The sequence below is a fragment of the Perca fluviatilis genome, chromosome 8, assembly GCF_010015445.1.
Source record: "Perca fluviatilis chromosome 8, GENO_Pfluv_1.0, whole genome shotgun sequence".
Classification (NCBI taxonomy): domain Eukaryota; kingdom Metazoa; phylum Chordata; class Actinopteri; order Perciformes; family Percidae; genus Perca; species Perca fluviatilis.
In genome coordinates this window covers 38,310,056-38,329,882 of record NC_053119.1, presented here as the reverse complement: position 1 = coordinate 38,329,882, position 19,827 = coordinate 38,310,056, and the positions used below count along the sequence as shown (strand labels likewise).

Sequence of the window (19,827 nt, the reverse complement as noted above, 5' to 3'; positions counted from 1 at the left end):
CTGGTCTCAATTTGTAATGCAACAACTCTCTTCCTTTATTTCCGGGAAACCAAAAAAAACACGCACACCTACGGTGGCCTCTCAGTGTCAAAAATGTGCAACGTGATACAGGCATGCTGAATAATAGAACTAACAATGTGCGACATAAAACAGTCATTCTGAATAACATAACTAGAGCTGTATATATGTATACTCTACGTATTACATGAACACAACATTTCCCCCCCCCTCCGAATGTTCAGACATGAAAGGTGGCAACAAAGTCCTCGAAGTGCCCAGGGCGCGTGCGGACCCTGACAGGGCGGGGCTCAGGAACAAGTGGTGCCGGCAGCGGGGCTGAAGCACTGAGCAGTCGGTTCCGCCAGGGCAAGAGGTGCCGCAATGGGGTCCGGCACATGAGGGTCCGGCCCAGTTGCTGGGTTGCCCTGCTCCGTCGGCCCAGTTGCTGAGTTGCTCTGCTCCACCCCTGCCAGGTGAGGTTGGTGAAGAGGGGAGGGCACTCTGCGCAAGCAGCTGGCGTGCCAACGGGAACCATCGGTCAGCTGAAAAGAAGCTGGGCCGAGCTGCCGACTGACCTGGTACGGAGCCGACCAGAACGAAGACAGCTTGTTAGCTCTTTGGGGCCGGCGGGCTCTGACCCAGTCTGACACTCTGATAGCAGGCCACTTAGCCTTGTGCTTCTCATCGAACCTCCGCTTCATGGAACTCTGTTGCCTCCTGACGCGAGACGTGACTGCTGCTGGGCATGGCTGTGGGTCCGCGGCCATTGATGGACGGAGTCTTGACAGGGGAAGCACAAGCTCCCTTTTCAGCATGAGTGCGGCAGGGGAGACCCCTGTTGTAGAGTGGGCAGTTGCCCTGTAGTGGAGGAGGGTCTGTGACAGTGCGGCCATCAGGGAGTATCCCTCAGACATGTGAGCATGCAGTCCATTTTTCAGGGATTGGTTGAATCGTTCCATCCCCCCGTTGGCTTGGGGGTGATAGACGGAGGTCCGGATGTGGGTAACCCCTTTGTTGGCGAGGAAGGTGGTGAACTCCAAGGACAGGAACTGAGGACCATTGTCCGTAGTAACTGCACGAGGCAAGCCCCAGCGGGAAAACAGCTGGTCGAGGAAGTTGACCACAGCAGCAGAGGTAACCGTACCCATGGGAGCCACTTCAGGCCACTTGGAGTGCAAGTCGTAGACCACCACGAGGAACCTCTGGTGGTGTGGCACATTGTACAGCTCACCACAGATATCAAGCTGCAAGTGGTCCCATGGTGCAGACGGCCAGTCTACTGGCTGTAGCGGAAGTGAAGCGGGCGGCCCAGTTTTCCCACTGGTGAGGCACGCTGTACAGGAGCGGATGAGTCCCTCCAGATCACGGTCCATGGCGGGCCACCACACACGTCCACGGCACCTTTGTTTGGCTTTGACGATGCCGGGGGTGTCCCTGATGTGCCATTTGCAAGACACACCCTCTGAGAGCCACTGGGATGACAGCACGAGGAGCCCACGTGCAATGCAGGCCTCACCCCAGCATGACAGTTCATGCTTCACTCAATGGTATGGCTCCAGTTCTGGTGGGGCGGGCAGGCCGGCCAACCACGTCTGATGTAGTCGCGAAGCATGCTGAAGACGGGCTCGGCTGCTGAGGCGGACTCCAGATCACGGAGGGAGACTGTGTCCTTCAGTGGTGAGTGGACCAGGTGCACTACCCCCTCCTCATCCTCTGGAGAGACAGCAGAGCACTGGGTGGCAGCAGGACGGGATAGGAAATCTGCTACAACATTAGTCTTGCCAGGCGTGAATTGTAGCTGAAAGTCATACTGCTGCAGGCGGTCTGACCATCTGTAGAGGCGAAGGGGCCTGTGTCCTCCACCCGAAGTGGACATCAGGGCTGTCAGGGCCTGGTGGTCTGTCCGTAGGGGTAAAAGACGATCCGCGTACAAATGCCACCTCGCGCGCCCAAATGCAGGCGGGGGCCTCCCTCTCAATTTTGCTCCACGCCGTCATGGAGCTGTGACAGAACAGCGCCCAGAGCCACAGCAGATGCATCGCAGGGTCACGAATGTGGGGCAGTCCAGCTGGAAGTGTGCCAGGATTGGGGACGTGGTGAGAAGACGCTTCAGTTACGTGAAACCTGCCTGGCATTCAGGAGTCCAGACCCAAGAAGCATCCTGCCTGAGCAGCATCCTCAGCGGGGCGGGACAGAGGAGTACTGGGGCAGGAAACGCATGTAGTAGGCTGTCATTCCCAAGAACGAAGCCAGCTGCGAGGCTGTCGTGGGGGTGGGGACTGCGCTGATGGCTGCCACATTCGACTGGAGAGGGGAGATACCATCTGCGGACACCCGGAACCCGACAAAGTCAATGGCCGGTGCAGAGAACGTACACTTCTCAGCGTTCAAGGTTACATGGTGGCGGCTGAGGGAGTCAAAAACTCGTTCCAGGCGGGCGTTGTGCGTGTCAACATCTGGCCCGTGTACCAAATAGGCCACGGTACCAGGGCAGCTGGCGAGGATTGTGGACATGATTTTCTGGAAACAGCTTGGCGCTGAGCTGAGCCCAAAAGGCATTCTCGTATATCGGTACAGGCCAGTATGGGTGATAAAAGCCGTCAGGTTCCAACTCTCCGGGTGCAGAGGGATTTGTAGGTAGCCCTGACGTAAATCCAACTTAGAAAAGACCCGGGAGCCATAGAAGTGGGTCGTGAGTTCTTCTGTTGTCGGGAGAGGGTACTTGTCAGGCACCACTGCTTTGTTGACCTGGCGAAGGTCAACGCAGACTCTCAGTCCACCTGACTTCTTCATGGCGATGACGAGGTTGGACACCCACGGAGAGGCGTCAATGGGTTCTATAATGCCATCAGCCTGAGGCGTTGGAGCTCCTGTGTACGCCGTCCCGCGAAGCCAGGGGCACACGCCGAAGGGGCTGGACCACGGGAGGCGCTCGCGTGGTCCAGGAGCCGGTTTTTGTATGAATGAGGTGAGGCACCCAAGGCCATTGAACAGGTCAGGCCGGCTCTGTTGCCAAGGGGAATCCACTTGTAGTATTCGTGTTCCGTTGTTGTCCTGTAAGGTGAAGCCAAGGCTGAGAAAGAGGTCAAGTCCCATGATGTTCTGCCCGCGCGTAAGCGTGGAATGGGAAGCGGTCCATGGTTGTAGAGGTGTAGCGAACTGGGAGGTAGAGTTGACCGACAACGTCGATTTTGCTGCGGCCGTAGCCACAGAGAGCAGTGGATGGGGGCTGCAGCTGTCTGTTTGGGAAGAGTAGGTTACAGGTGTCAACATTCAGCAGTGATACCTTGGCCCCAGTGTCGAGGAGAAGAGGGACACAGCAGCCATCCAGGTATACGGGGCACCTGGAGAAGGTCCCTGGGTGAGGGCCTATGGTACGCACTGGCACCACCGGGTCATGTGACTGTTCAGGGTAGCCAGTCGAGCAGACCGGCACCATTTTGCAAAGTGGTTAGGTTTCTGACAGCGTCTGCATATTTGGCCCCTAGCAGGGCAGTCCTGGGCCCTTGTGGCATGACGGTGGAGCCACAATTCCCACAGCGTCTCTGCTGGCGTGTTTGCTGGGGGCGCCATCTGTATAGCAGGGGTCGGCGCCAGGTTGTCTGAGCTCGATAGCTGATGCACTGGCTGTTCCATAACGGCAGTATGAGACTTGTTTTCTGCTATTTTAGCAGCACATTGAGTTGCCGCCTCCACTTGTAAAGGCGAAGTGTTAGTGCGTCATCCAGTGACAGTGTTGCATCTTTGAGTAACAACTCCTCCTGAACTCTGGGATTAGACGTTTTTTCAATGAGCTGGTCCCGAATAAGTTCATCCCTCATGACGCCGAAATTACAGCACTAGCGCGCAGGCTTTCAAATCTGCTACAAACTGCCTAGCAGACTCACCAGGGCGCTGACATCTTTGTCTGAACTCCAGCCGCCGAAAAAGGATGTTCTGTGACTTCACAAAATGTCCAGTCAAAGCCTCAATGACAGCATTGTAAGTGTCCAGAGTACCGTCAAGCGTGTTGAAAATCCTGTTCCCCTCCGCTCCCAGCAAGTGCAGCAGGATAGCGCGCTTCCTCGCGCTAGCAGCACCATCCAATCCAATGGCTAAAAGGTACAGTTCAAAAGACGTTTTCCACCCGATTCCAAGGGGGGCGCACAGGTTCGCCAGGGAGGGGAAGAAAACAGTCCGGAGGTGGCAGAGAGAAAACCGGGGCATCAGCCATCCTCGTCGCCAATGTTATGTTGCTAAAATAACAACTGGTCTCAATTTGTAATGCAACAACTCTCTTCCTTTATTTCCGGGAAACCAAAAAAAACACGCACACCTACGGTGGCCTCTCAGTGTCAAAAATGTGCAATGTGACACAGGCATGCTGAATAATAGAACTAACAATGTGCGACATAAAACAGTCATTCTGAATAACATAACTAGAGCTGTATATATGTATACTCTACGTATTACATGAACACAACACTGCTATGTGCTTGTACCATATTCTGTGTGTTTACCATTGCACATTAGCCTAGCAGCTAGCGGAGTTTTCCTCTGTTTATAGCTTAATCCCGACAAAACCGCACAGTTGAATTTCAGCATGCATGCATGTTTTGTAACCTAAACAGAGCAGCTTATATTGATTATATTAGAGAGAGCAACAAGTTAGCAGACTGCCGAATTGCCCTCTCTGCTCTCTGTCTGCTAAGACCGCTTTGCTGGCTCGATGGTGTTTTAAGCCCCCAACAAAGCCTTCAAGTCAGTGCTGCGACCGTCATCTTCAAGGCACCTAACCATAACCACTGCCTAATCCTAGTTCCTTCCAGGCAGCGCTGCCTGGAAGACAACGTTGGAGGCTTGGAAGACAACGTTGGAGGCTTAAAACACCAAACACCTTTATTGACAAATTGTCAAGTTTCCAACTGACTGAAGATATACTGTACAGAGTAGTTACATTATGTTGTTAATAATGTTTTAATTTTGACAATGTAGTGTGGTACATTGTGAACAAAGGTCAGATATTACATTGCATACAAGTTTAGTCTAAAAATGGCATAGCAACCTGTGCTTTAAAAAAAAAGTAAAATGTAATCGAATCGAGGATTTGGAGAATCGTGACACCCCTAATATATATATATATATATATATATATATATATATATATATATATAGTATATATACAAATACAAAAGTGCGTAGCAACACACCAAAGGAACAAGAACAATATCTATACAGTGTTACAAATAATATAAAAAATACTTTTACAATTAAAGCTGCACTCAGACACCGCAAATAGTCAGTAATGAAAAGGGAACTCCCTTCTGAGTTCAATGATACCTCACACAAGACTCTACGTCATACAGTTCATTAGCTGGGAAAGGGGGCGTGGCCAAAGCATAGGGGTCGGGGCAAACCTTTATCATTGAGTTCATTGATACCTCACACAAGGGTGTACATCAAACCAATCATAAGTTATAAAAAGGGGCGTAGCTACAACATAGGGGGTGGGCCAAACCATCACCAACGAAGAAGGAACTCTCTGCTGAGTTCAATGATACCTCACACGAGGGTCTACCTTAAACGGTTCAAATATTATGAAAGGGGGCGTGGCTTAATCATAGTGGGCAGGGCAAACCATCACCAATGAAGAAAGAACTCTCTGCTGAGTCGATGACACCTCACACAAGACTCTACCGTAAACGGTTCAAATGTTATAAAAGGGGGCGTGTCCTGAGTAAGTGGGCATGGTTAAAGTATAGGGGGCGGCTCAGTATCACATGTAGACCACACATTATAAGTTTAATGTAATCGGATGATGTATGTCATATAAGGCTGATGCTATGACCAAAAGTCAATTTTGGCCTATAGATGTCCTCAGCCCTGGACCCTTGTCAAACATGAGCGCACGACCACACCGTTGGACGAAAACTTTTTCTTTTAATAACTTTTCATCTTTAAGGTCTTTAGATGACACAGACTGAATTTGAAGTCCATCGGATGAAATCTCTAGGAGTAGTTCGTTAAAGTATAGCACCTTGACTTTTAGGCCTACTTCCTGTTGCCACTAGGGGGCGCTATGACTTTGAGTAAATATCGGCCTTTAGATCTTCTCAGGGTTGGACACTTATGAATCCTGAAAAGTTTCGAGCCAATTAGACAATGTATACTCAAGTTACACCCACTTCCTGTTTTGATTGTCAAAACGCACAAAATGGCCATCCACGCCATGCCCTATGACGAAAAGTTTTTCTTTTAATAACTTTTCATCTTTAACGTCTTAAGATGGCACAGACCAAACTTGAAGTTGATCCGATGAAATCTCTAAGAGTTTGTTAAAGTATGACGTGGAAATGGCCAAAACCCTTAAAATACGTACAATTTTGGTAAGTTTTTGATTATGTTAAGCCCCTCAAAAAGGTGATTCATTTACTGGTGGAAGAAAATTCCTTCAGTTTCAATTCAATTCAATTTCAATTCAATTTTATTTATAGTATCAAATCATAACAAGAGTTATCTCGAGACACTTTACAGATAGAGTAGGTCTAGACCACACTATAAATTTACAAAGCCCCAACAATTCCAGTAATTCCCTCAAGAGCAAGCATTAGCAGTGGCTATTGCGACAGTGGCGAGGAAAAACTCCCTTTTAGAAAGAAACCTCGGCAGACCCAGACTCTTGATAGGCGGTGTCTGATGGTGCCGTTTGGGGGTGTGATGAACAGTGGGGTAATAGTCACAATAGAGATAATAGAACAGTGACTACAATTGTAGTCATAGTAGTTCATGTCATAGCAGGGCGTTACGGGATGAGTTACGAGTTTCAATAGGGCTTTCGCCGCTGTCGGCACTCAGGCCCTAATTAATATTTTCAAAAACTGTCCAAAAAGGAGCAGGCTCATATCCACCCTTGGACCCTTTCCCTTGGAAACATGCCCACGTGGACGAGGAGCCCGATCCCCCCAGTATGACGATTGACTGCTTCAACAACACTGCTCTCATAGTGATAACGCACAGACTGAACCCCCAGCAAGTGAATGGAAAACCTTGAAAGACCTTAGACTAGGACTGACAGCCTCTACCAGACAAGTGGCATTTGTTTATGAATCATGATAGTTTTGGGTGATATGTTCTTTTGTTGCAAAAGGCGGGGGCAGTGAGCAGCACGCAAGGTGAGACCTGTTCTTCCTCTATTGCCCATATTAAGCGCAGGTGTTCCCAATTAGTGGGCTGAGCCCAGGCTGAGCCGTGTGGTCAAATACGTAACTGCAGCTGAAGGAAAATGTATTAACCCTCCCAGGGGCGTAGCACCAAATTCTGGGCCCTGTAGAAAGGCATTTAAAAAAAAAAAATGTTTTGATTATTTTTTGGGGGTTTTTTTTCCCTTTATTTCAGAGTGAGAGACAGTGGATAGACAGGAAAGGTGGGAGAGAGATGGGGGATGACACGCAGTAAAGGGCTGCAGGTTGGATTCGAACCTGGGCCGCTGCAAAGGACTCAGCCTACATGGGGCATCCCACTGGGTGAGCTAGAGGTCGCCCCAGAAAGGCATTTTCTATGGGCCCCTCCCCGCATCCACAGCTATTCAATCTAGCATCTTTTTGGGCCCTACTCACATGAGGGCCCTGGGTACTCAGTCCCCTTTTTCCCCCCAGTTCGACGGCCCTGAACCCTCCCTTGGGTCAAATTTGACTTATTTTCAAAAAGTTTCTATATGAGAAATTTGGGTTTTCTTTCAAACAAATTTTCCAAAAAAATAACATTGTTAGGGACTGACTGTTATTATTTATTTAAGGAGCCATCAGAGGAGTTTTGGGACCTTTAGTCAAAATAGACCTGACCCTCCCTTCATCAGCAATACATTTTGGATGACCCACCTACATGATTGGGAGATAACGAATGACCCTGCCCAACAATTTATTGTACTGATTTGCACTTGATAAAGCTATACAGATTTCCTTTTGTTTTTTACAGCCATGGCATATATAGCTAAATGGCTGCATTCTCATCTGACGCATCACACTCCTCTGTTATGGTGTGGTGGCCATTTCAGTAGATTTACTCACTAACATTGTTGTAGAAACACAGTAAGCATGGAAACTAAATGCACACTTCCTGCGTTACTTCAAATACTAAGTTACTCATCTAGTAAACTAGTATTCACATGAAATAAACCATAAAACATTGAGACCATTCAGCAAAGCACACTGGGTAATTCAACACTGGTTGCTATGGACTCGTCACTAGGCTTCCTCAGTCATTGAATATTTTAGCATAGGTAAAAGTGCCGAAGCTGAACATTATCCAAAACTCCATTTCTCAGACGAGCGTCAATATAAAAGCTTTTCAAAAGAAAAGCTTGCGTCTGGTCAGCTATGTTTTCATACTGTGTTTTGGATGTTTTTTAACTAAACAGTACGGCAATCATGCAAATGAATACAACTATTTTTTCAGCAGACAACAGTTACAACACGATTGAGATAGCAAAGCAGTTTTGTGTTTATATGTGCGAGCGGAATTTATTCAGTTTGGGAAATAAGCTACAGGTCTGGCTGACTAAATAGGGAGGGAACGATCTGCTAGCGATAGGGGCCGAGACTGAGAGTAAGTAAGTAAGTAAGTAAAGTTTATTTCTATAGCACATTTAAAAACAGCTCGCGCTGACCAAAGTGCTGTGCTACGCAATAGTCACAGGGTGATAAAATAAAATAAGAAAAATAAAATAAAACACGTACAAATCAGTGATTTAGGCTAAAAAGTACATCGAAAGACAAACACTTAATTACAAACCTAGCAGGATAAGACAATTAAGATGCCGGGAAGGCCAATGTAAAAAGATGAGTTTTGAGCCTGGCTTTGAATATCACAATTGAAGGGGCATTTCTGATGTCAGGTGGCAGTCAGTTCCACAGCTGAGGACCAGCAAAAGAAAAGGCTCTGTCACCTTTTTGCTTAAGCCGGGACCGTGGGACATGGAGGAGGCCTTGGCTGGAGGATCTGAGGGACCTGGGGGCTACGTGAAGATGAATAATATCAGCTATGTAGCTGGGGGCCAGGGCGTGAAGTGCTTTAAAAACCATCAACAGTATTTTAAATTGTATCCTAGACTGGACTGGAAGCCAGTGCAAGGAGGCTAGGACAGGTGTAATGTGTTCATGCTTTTTTGTATTCGTGAGCAGCCTAGCCGCTGCATTTTGGACCATCTGAAGCCGTGCCAGTAGAGTCAGAGGGAGACCAAAGTAGAGAGAGTTACAATAATCTAAGTGGGAGGTTATGAAGGCATGGATGACTTTTTCCAGATCATTGTATGACAGAACAGACTTGAGTTTAGAAATTATTCTTAGTTGGTAAAAACTGGACTTTACAACAGAAGATATTTGTTTCTCCAGGTTAAGATGGGAGTCTAAAATAACACCCAAGTTACATACATGGGGTTTAACATAGGGCGCAAGGTGACCATGGTCGGCAGGGATGGCAGTTTTGGATTTTGAAGGACCAAAGACAATAACTTCAGTTTTGTTATCATTTAACTGAAGAAAATTGTTAGCCATCCAGATTTTAATTTCTTTCCAACAGTCTAAAAGAGGCTGCATGGAGTTGTTGGATTTAAGTGGGATGTACAGTTGGGATAGAAATGGAATGAGATATTAAATTTTCTGATGATGTTACCTAAGGGGAGCATATAAAGGCTGAAGAGTACTGGACCCAGAATGGATCCCTGAGGGACACCATAAGACACAGGGGCAAGGGATGAGGAGTACTGGCCTATGGATACTGAGAAAGATCTTTGGTGGAGGTAGGAGTGAAACCAGCTTAGAGCTGTACCCTTAATGCCAACCCACTGTTCGAGACACTCTAGTAGTGTACCATGGTCTACAGTGTCAAATGCAGCGCTAAGATCCAACAAGACCAGAATGGCATTATCACCTGAGTCAAGAGTGAGCAAGAGGTCATTTGTCACCTTTAACAGGGCTGTCTCAGTGCTGTGGCGGGCTTTGAACCTAGATTGAAATGGCTCTAGGATCTCTGTGGAGTTGAGGTATGGAAGCAGCCGCGTTAAAGTGCCCATATTATGAAAAAATCACTTTTTCTGGGATTTGGGGTGTTCTTTTGTGTCTCTGGTGCTTCCACACACATACAAACTTTGAAAAAAATCCATCCATGCTGTTTTGAGTGAGATACGGTTTCTGAATGTGTCCTGCTTTCAGTCTCCTAGTGAGCTGTTCAAAATCGGCTCGGACTGTGACGTCACAGTCCGAAATGAGCTGGCTAACCACAACCGCTAGCTCGTTAGCATGCTAACGCTAATGCTAACGCTAGCATGCTACGTCGTTCTCAATAGCAAAGCACTGCTACAACACACACAAGTTCACCATAATCTACAAAAGAACTACTTACATGTGTGCCCTCATTTAGAAGTCTCCCAGCTAATCCTGCCTTGTAACTGACCAAAGTTGGAGAAACAGGCTTTCTTTTACTGTCTCTAGAGTTAGCTAGCTGACATGCTCTACATCTGAGCTACTGAGCATGTGCGAGTGCAATCAAAGATAGTACAGAAGAAGAAGAAGAAAAGAGGTCTCACTCTGTAGCTAAAACAGAAACCAGGTGAAAAGAGGATCTGCAGCAGTGAGAGAGAGCTGTGCAGTACAACATAAATATGGTGTTTTTTGAAAATTAAACCATGTAAACCTATTCTGGTACAATCTTAAAATTGAGTTATGAACCTGAAAATGAGCATAATATGGGCGCTTTAACACCACCTTCTCCAAAATTTTTGAGATAAATGGCAGTTTAGATATAGGCCAGAAGTTATTATGACACTTTGCATCTAGGTTATGTTTCTTTAGCATAGGCTGGACAACCGCATGCTTGAAACAGGAGTTAAGAATAAATTGAATAGCCGCACCAACAGCATCAAAAGCATCTTTGATAATCTGTGAGGGGATGGGATCGTGTGGGGCTGTTGATGGTTTCATGTGCTTTACAATGTCCCATAGTTCAGTGTAGGACACTGCTTGGAATTGGTCAAAGGTAGCTGTAGCGATGGGGAAATATGGTGGGGTGTCAGATACAACAGGAGTGAACTGTGCTCTGATGTGGTCAATTTTTACAGTAAAAGAACTTCAAGAACTCTTCACAGCTATTGGTGGATGCCTCGACCTCTGGAGAGACTTGGGGGTTAACTATTGAGTTTATGGTATTAAATAAAATTCTAGGGCGATGGGAATGTTTTGTTATAATGTCTGAGAAATGCTTAGCCCTGGCTTTTTTTGCTGCAGCTTGGAAATTGGCCAGGGAATTTCTGAATATTTCTAAAGAGACTAGGAGGTGATCTTTTTTCCACTTACGCTCCGCTCTTCGACAAATCTGCCTGAGATGGCGGGTGGAATCATCAAGCCACTGTTGGGATTTAAAATTAGGGCGTTTAAGTTTTAGAGGGGCCACAGTATCAAGGATAGCTGAGCAAGATGTGTTGAAGGAGGATATTAGCTCATCAGGGCTCAAGAGGTGATCATTGATAACATTTCCCAAATAGCATTCAGCGAACTCATTTGCAGTTGAAGAGTTAATATGACGAGCGTAGTGGCCAGAAGATCTGGCTGTATACAGTGAGTTAAATAGTTTAACATTGAACATAATAGGCATATGGTCAGAGAAGGATGCATCCTCAATGCTTATGTTATCAATGGAAAATCTGTGGGATAAAATCAAATCAAGAGTGTGCCCCTGAACATGGGTCGCCTGATTTACTGTATGTGCTGGAGGAGGCCAAATGACTCCATTACATGACAAAACTCACTAACCAAGGGTTTACCTGGGAAACAGACATGAATATTAAAATCACCCAAAATCAACAAACAGTCATAGGATGTTGCATAGTGAGACAGAAAGTCTGAGAAATCTTTTATAAAATGTTTGTCTGATTTAGGAGGCCTGTAAACAAGTGCGCACACCAATGATGTAGTAGCAGTTTCTACTTTTACGCATTGTACTTCAAAGGAAGAAAAGGTCTCAGCAGAGAGTGTTTGTACCGTAAGCCGATTTTTAAAGATCAAAGCCACTCCTCCACTTCTTCCTGACCTCCTCGGAGTACTTATGAATGAACAGTTTGTGGGACAAAGTTCGCCAAAGACAGATGTCTCACCAGCACCGGAGCCAATCCATGTCTCCGTTAAAAATAGCATGTCCAGATCACGTTTGGTAAAAAAGTCGTTTAAAATGAAGGTCTTGTTTGACACGGACCTACAGTTCAGTAGCGCCACTTTAGCCGCAAAGTAATCCAAAGGCTGTGGAGATTGAGAGCGTTGTAGTGGGCGAATATTCAGGAAGTTCACCCCGCAGCTTCGGATGCGCAGTCTTAGTGGAGCTGCGGGGCAATCAAGCGTCGATGACCAAGCTGGAGAGATGGATAGATGACAGGTGTATCTCAGGTCCCATGATCGGCGAGCCAAGTAGAGGCCTCTGCTTCCTGCAAAGTCGATGGAGGACCGGCGAGATAAAAGTTGCGCATGGGAGACTCGCAAAACCCCTGATCCACACTCGAACACCACCGTGATTTCCTTGCTTCCTGCGCCGCTTCTTGCAGCAAGAGAGCCGGCGAACGCAGTCTGAAAGAGCTACATGGAGCTACTTGATAAATATGCACCAAACAAGCCACTTTGAAATGTTGCTCTTCTCATGAATGCAAAAGTTGGAAGACCCTCCCCTGTAGAAAAAAAAAAATTGGATGACCCTCCCAACAACAAAGAATAAAAACACATGACCCTCCCCTATTTTCCTCCGGTTGTCCATTCCATAAATACCGAACGGTCCCTTAACAAGTTAGATAAATAATCAGTTCGCTACTTTAATTGAATTTGGATGTTTTAGTCAATTTTATAGCATTTGAAGAAAAAACTATTGATAAAAAAACTTTGAAAAAAGTGACAAACGTCAAAAAAGTGACAAAAATGTTTAAGTGACAAAAATGTCAAAAAAGTGACACAAATGTCGAAAAAAGTAACAAATGTAAAAAAAAAAAAAGCTTGGGACAAAAACCCACAAAAACTTCTAAAGGCCCAGAAAAAGTTGACAAACGTTGATAAAAGTGACAAAAACATCGGGGAAAGCCACAAAAGTGTCGAAAAAGATGAATGTTGATAAAGGCTTTTCATTTAAAATTTTGACTCAGAAAAACAAAAAGTTGCAGGTCGACGGGAAGACAACACAAGGGTTAAAATAAGTTCTTACAATACATTGACACATAAAGAAAACCTTTAGGGGACACTGTGAGAAGGTAGAGATGGCAGGTAAGCGTTTTCTACTTTTTTATATATAGCTTGCTGGATTCCTTTTCTTCATGTGTTGGGTGCAGTCAGAGGAGCAATATAGGCTATATATATTAGCAACAAGTCAATGTAATATCTGTGACATTAAACAGTATATAGTAAATGAATGCTCAAATGTTAAAGGTTGTCAAAACTCTTAAGTCTTAACCCTTGTGTTTTCCTCGGGTCACATTTGACCCATTTTCAATGTTTTTTATATCAGAAATATGGGTTTCTTTCAACTAAATTGCCCAAAAGTAATAGTTTAAATGGTTTCAAAACAGTATCCTGACTAAACTTTGACATGTACCAGTGTGATCCACTCAACATCCATAGTCGAAATAATTCATAATTTCTGCTTATTTTTTACTAAAAAAACAAGTATAATGTCACATAAATTAGGTTTATTGACCATGAATTAAAAGAAATGTTGAAAAAAGAGCCAAAAACCTTTAAGAAGTGTCAAAAGCATAGAAAAAAACGACAAAAACGTTGAAAAAACAACAACAAAAAAGTTAATTTTTAATTTTGACCCAGAAGGACAACAAAATCATGGTCGACGGGAAGACAACACAAGTCTTAAAACATAAATAAGAATCTCTGTGAGGCTAGGCACAGCTTGCTTTGAGCTAAATTCTAACGTTAGCTAGAATATCAGCATGTTAGCATGCTGATATTAAGAGGTCATTTTTACCATGGTAACCCTTGTTGGTTGCTAGTTGCTTAGATGTCCTTGGAGGACAAAAATGTCTGCATAACAAAATTGCCATACAAGTATGTACAGTATTAATATTATTTTCCACTTTTAACTGAATGATCCTAACTACTAAATATTAATTCTTTTTTATTTTAACCCATAATGCCAATGTTGTTGTTTTTATGATTTTTTTTTGTGATTACTAAATGCTAGGGGTATTTTGATTTTACAGTCTGATATATGTCAGTTTTTATCAGCAGTCCTCCATAACAGCAGCGATACCCTGAGTGGAAACCAGGAATATATTATGTATTTGCCCAATAGAGGAAACATGAGAAAATGGCTCAATCTTGTGAAAATTAGTAAAAATTACAATTCTGAAGGCTCTAGACTGAAAGCCTGATATAATAGAATGCATGATTTGTTTTACTGTAATGGCTGTGGGATAACCAATAATGGCAAAAATAAAAATTGTTTTTCTCTACACTAGATTAGTAATTAGATAATCAGCTTGTGGGTTGCACATGGTCATTAAAACTGTGCTGTTTGTTTGGCAGGCTTACTGAACACTCACAAAGTATCTGTGTTCACTTTTAACACACATTAATTTGTTCTGGCAGCTGACAGCTAGTAGGTGGATGGTTCTTTGGGAGTGGGGGGGTGACAAGTGGTGCATAGGCAGGACAAGAAATATATTGCAGTGTTATGAGAGCAGAATAAATATGGCTATGTAATATGAACAATGTATGAACAACATAACAGCTTAGTGGGTTAATTATTACCGGGATGCAGAGTTAGAGTTCAGTAGGGTGAAAGCCGCAGGAAAGAAGCTTCCTTTGAACCTGCTGGTATGGGTGCGGAGAGACCTTGCTGATGAGACCAATCACCGGAGTGTCGTCTGCAAACTTTACAATGGTAAAGTCGTAGGTGAAGAGGGAGTAAAGGAGAGGGCTCAGTTCAGGGTGATTGTTGAGGAGGTGTGATTATCCAGGAAGTCCAGAATCCAGTTACAGAGGAAGGTATTGATGCCCAGTTCACTGAGTTTGGTGGGGATGATGGTGTTGAATGCTGAACTAAAGTCAATGAACAGTATTCTCACATAGGTGTTGCTACTGTCAACGTGGGACAGGGCAGAGTGAAGTGCCGTAGAGATGGCATCCTCTGTGCTTCTGTTCTGATGGTAGGCGAATTGGAAGGGGTCCAGTGAAGGTGGTAAGCAGGTCTTGAGATGGGCCAGGACCAGCCTCTCAAAGCACTTCATTATGATGGGGGTGAGTGCAACTGGATGGAAGTCGTTAAGGCTTGTTGCAGTGGACTGTTTTGGCTTGAGTGGCCTAGATGGGGGAGGGGAGCAGCTTTGTATGCATCAGCTACATTATTGAAAACTTGGTCTAAAATATTTTCTCCTCTTGTGGGGCATGATCCATTTTTTATGGAATTTAGGCAGCACAGTCTTTAAATTGGAGTGGTTGAAGTCACCCGCGACAATGTAGGCTGCCTCAGGGTGCAGAGTTTGTTGCTTACTAATAACAGAATGCAGTTCTTTCATGGCAATCTTAGCGTTAGCATCAGGAGGTATGTAAACTGCTGTTATTATATAAACTCTTTGGGCAGATAGAAAGGTTTACACTTAACCATGAGATACTCAAGGTTAGCTGAGTAGTGACTGTCTGTGATAGTGATGTCCGTACACCACATTTTGCAACGAAAATGCGGGGATTATGAAATCATGCAAGCCCCGCATATTTTGCGCGGAAATCGGCAATTTATGCGGCGAAAGTGCGGCGTATTTGAAAAAATGCGGCTCCTGCATAAATATGTGGACTTTGGCTGATTATGCATTGAATTATGCGATTGTAGGTTTTTCTGGAGGGACTGGCTTTTGCGTGTCCATCTGAAGAGCCCTCCAGCCGGTGTGGGGATATCCGGATGTGCCGTTGGTTTAGCGATCTCTGGAAGTACGCTAATAACGATGTCAGAATGGCAGGAGCCGATGTCCAAAAGTTCCTGTTGGGTGTACGATATGTATGCTAAACTGTTTTAACCGAAAATACTTGAGATAAACAAGCATATTATTACTAATTTGCTGAACACGGCGTCACAAAGCTTCAACCGCGCCACCATCTTGCTCACATATACTTCCTATTTTAAGCTGCTATAATCAATATATATTTTATAAAAAATGGATCAAATGACTATGTATAAAGTAAGGGGCCATCCACACGGAAACGCTTTTTGGTGTAAACGCATATGTTTTGCATCGTTTTGGCCGATCATCAAAATGAATCCTGTAAACGCACTGCCTGAAGACGCACTTTTTTGAAACCTGGTCCCAGGGTGAAAAAATTCGAAAACGCTGCCCTTGCAACTTTGTTTGGACGGCAACGCCGCATACATGCATATCGATGATGTCATCGCCACACCCCTCAACCTCTAGCCTTCAACCTCTCATCCCGTGACTTCAATGGCAGACTACATGCTTGTGTTCCTGCTGGAGAAGATATTGAGCCTATTAGGGTTACTAGGGCAAAATATACTGTCTGTTTGTATACAGCGCGCAAGCTTTATTTGCATGCATGAATTTCTGTAGCAGAAACACCGCCACCTATAGGCCTGGAATATGAAGTAGTGTGTTGAGTCATTTACAAATGGATCCGTTTGGACGCAAATATTCTTGAAATAATGCCAGGGAAGTTGGGGAAAAAAAGATTGTTTTGGTACGTGTGGATGTGACCTAAAAGGTGCCGCTCAAAGTGACAAATCTACAAAGAATTATCAGCTGACAGACACTACAGTTCCCCTCAGCTCTACGTAGCTTTTCAGCGTCGTTTAGCAGAAACACATTTTAGTGTACTGTTGAGCTGTAATTTGAAAATGTTTGTGACCTGAGCCCCATTTTTTTTCCTGCTTCAAAACGGACCAAGCAACTTGCATGTATCGCTCAGCGCAATGTCGTTTCGTTGCTTTGATTGGTTTAGATCTTTTCAATTGCGTCCAGAGGCATTTTGGTCTGCGCTGTTAATAACGCCCCTTGGAAATCGAAAATATACTGAGAGGTGTAGTTGGTGGAGAAAAGCTAAAATGAGAGTGAATATTGGACTTTATAAGGTAGACAGAGAGAGAGAGAGAGAGAGGAGGAAGGGAGGGGGGTACGATTTTTGCATGTTAAAGTGCTCATATTATGCTTTTTGGCTTTTTCCCTTTCCTTTATTGTGTTATATATCTTTTTTGTTCACATTATAGGTTGACAAAGCCCAAAGTCCACCCCAAAGGGAGGTTGGTTGGGGTGGCGTATGGGTCAAACACAGGACTCTCGCCAAGGAGACCGGGGTTCGTGTCCCGCGTATTTCCTAAAGTTGCTTTCTTCTTTAACCGTCCTGTTATTCCCGCGTGTCACAGAAGCGTAAGCCCACCCATGACCTTTTCCTAAACCCAACCATCCCGTTATTCCCGCATGTCACGGAAACGATTGTCCACCCACGACCTTTCCCTAAAGTCAACCGTCCCGTTCCCACGTGTCACGGACTTTTCCTTAACATAACTGTGTCAAAAGGGATGCCAATAGTCCCGACCAAGCGCGTTTAGTTGAAGCGCATTATATGACTCTAAATGAGACTTTTAGCGTCAATAAGAACGACAAAGGCACCTGACCAAGCATCCGTATTTTACGAGATGGGAGTGAGAATCTGTTGTTGTAACAAATGTTAGAATCCTCACCTAGCTGCTAGCATGGCACATCAGAAGCATACTCTGCTTCTGACTGGCTAGTAGTCCTTACCTAGGTACTGCACATGAGCGAACTCCCAACAAAGGTGGTACAGAAGTGAGATGTCTCACTCTGTAGCTAAAACAGAGAGCTCAACACACAGGGTGAAAAGAGGAGCTGCAGCAATGTGCAGTACAACAAAAATATGGTGTTTTTAGAAAATTAAACCATGTAAACCTATTCTGATATAACCTCTAAATACAAAAAATAAAGTTGCCAAACGTGTTTTAAATGAAGTCTGTTACTAAGGACAATATATAAAGTGCTGTACATGTGTGTTTCTATAGTGGACCAATGCACCTTAAATTATTTTAGTTTTTGTATTCTTTAACGACTAATTGTACAATCCTCCCAAATTCTTCATTCACTGACCAATAATTATTATATTATAATTAATAATTATATAGTGTAGGCTAATGTACATTCATGAAACAACAGGGAGAGGACACCTCAATGGTTTTTGACCTTATATTTTGCGGGGGAAATAACTGATGAATACACTCTGTTACATTCATGTTTACAATGTGCATTAAGTATATCACTTAATTATCTTTATAGTTCCTAGATTTCTTCAGTGTCTTTTCTTTTCTATGTCCATATATACAAGGGAGCAAAGCATATAATATGTAAAGAAGGAAGCTCGTCCTCTATAAACAAAAAAACATGAGAAAAAACATGGCAGATAATAGCGGACCAACTGAATGATTACAAACTACTGCTCTTAATTGAAACCATTAAATGAGTCACTTGCCTACTCTGGCCTTGTGAGCAGAAGATGTCTCGCCTCTCTCTCATAATATAAATTTCCTAAGTAACTTATTAACTTCCCACTGCTTGCACAACTGTTTGTTTGTGCAAATGACAGACTCATTGAATGGTTTCAAGAGAAGTGGTTCACGAATGTATATTTGTAGACTATCATTCAGTCGGTCCGCTATTACCTGTCACACTTTTTCTCACTGTTTTTAACCTTCTTTACATATTATATGTTTTGCCTCGTCGCGGTATATGGACATAGAAAAGAAGAACACTGAAGTAATTGCACTCTGAAAGCTAGAAACTATAAAGATAATTAAGTAAAACTCATAGTAGCCTACACATGTAAACATGACTGTAAAAGAGTATTCATCAGTTAAAAATATAATATAATAATATAATAATATATACAAAAAACATTGAGGTGTCCTCTCTCCTGTTGTTTCATGAATATATAGTAGCCTGAACTGTATAGTTACTGGTCCAGTGAACTAAGACTATAATTAAGGAGGATTGTAAAATTAGGGTATGTTTTATAATTATACAATCCTCTCAAAATTTATAGTCCCACTTTACTGGACAGAACACAAATTGTGTGCTAAGAATGCCAAACAATAATATACATGATAAAGACTACTGCTTCATACTTTAAAATAACAGAAAAAGAAATAAATCATCTAAAAAGATGTGTTGGTCTGTAACCAGTCGGTGAAAGGAGTTTGTGAAATCGCCCTCAGGTGGATCCACAGCCGAACTATTTCACATCTCCGCTTTACAAAACATGGCCCTACCCCATGTCCCCTTCAGTAGCCTGCTTAGCACTATATTTATGCTTCCCAAGAAAGCTCCTCAGTCAGCGGCATCCTTACAACCCAGTACTCCTTCAGCAAAATAAAATGGAACCATTGAATCATAAATTTATGAAAACCAAGGTCACAATTTCATTATATACATCATCACAGACCCTAAATGCTAATGCTCGTCCTGCTGTCCTGAAAATCTCAGATTTTTATTAAAGACAAAACCAATAAGAAATATACGTATATATTATAAATATATATTGCTCTGCTGCTCAAATTGCTTTCTAATATGTATTATCTGTGGGTTTTCACTGTTTCACTTTAATGGCAAGTATTTACTACACCATAAACTAATAATGTTTAGAAATTCTTGTAAATGAATCTCTTTCTCTGAAACCAACACAATGCCATCAGCATACAACAACAACATTTATATGGTCTTTCAGCTACACTCTTCGCGGTGCACGAGTTTGCAATAAAAATGTATTCCTCTTCAATTACTTTAGATTACAGATCTTTAAT

General features: G+C 43.8%; 1 pseudogene; it reads right to left on the bottom strand.

The window, feature by feature from the left end:
* LOC120563883 overlaps nucleotides 1-19,827 on the bottom strand; it is a 46,892-nt pseudogene that overhangs the window by 26,622 nt on the left and 443 nt on the right.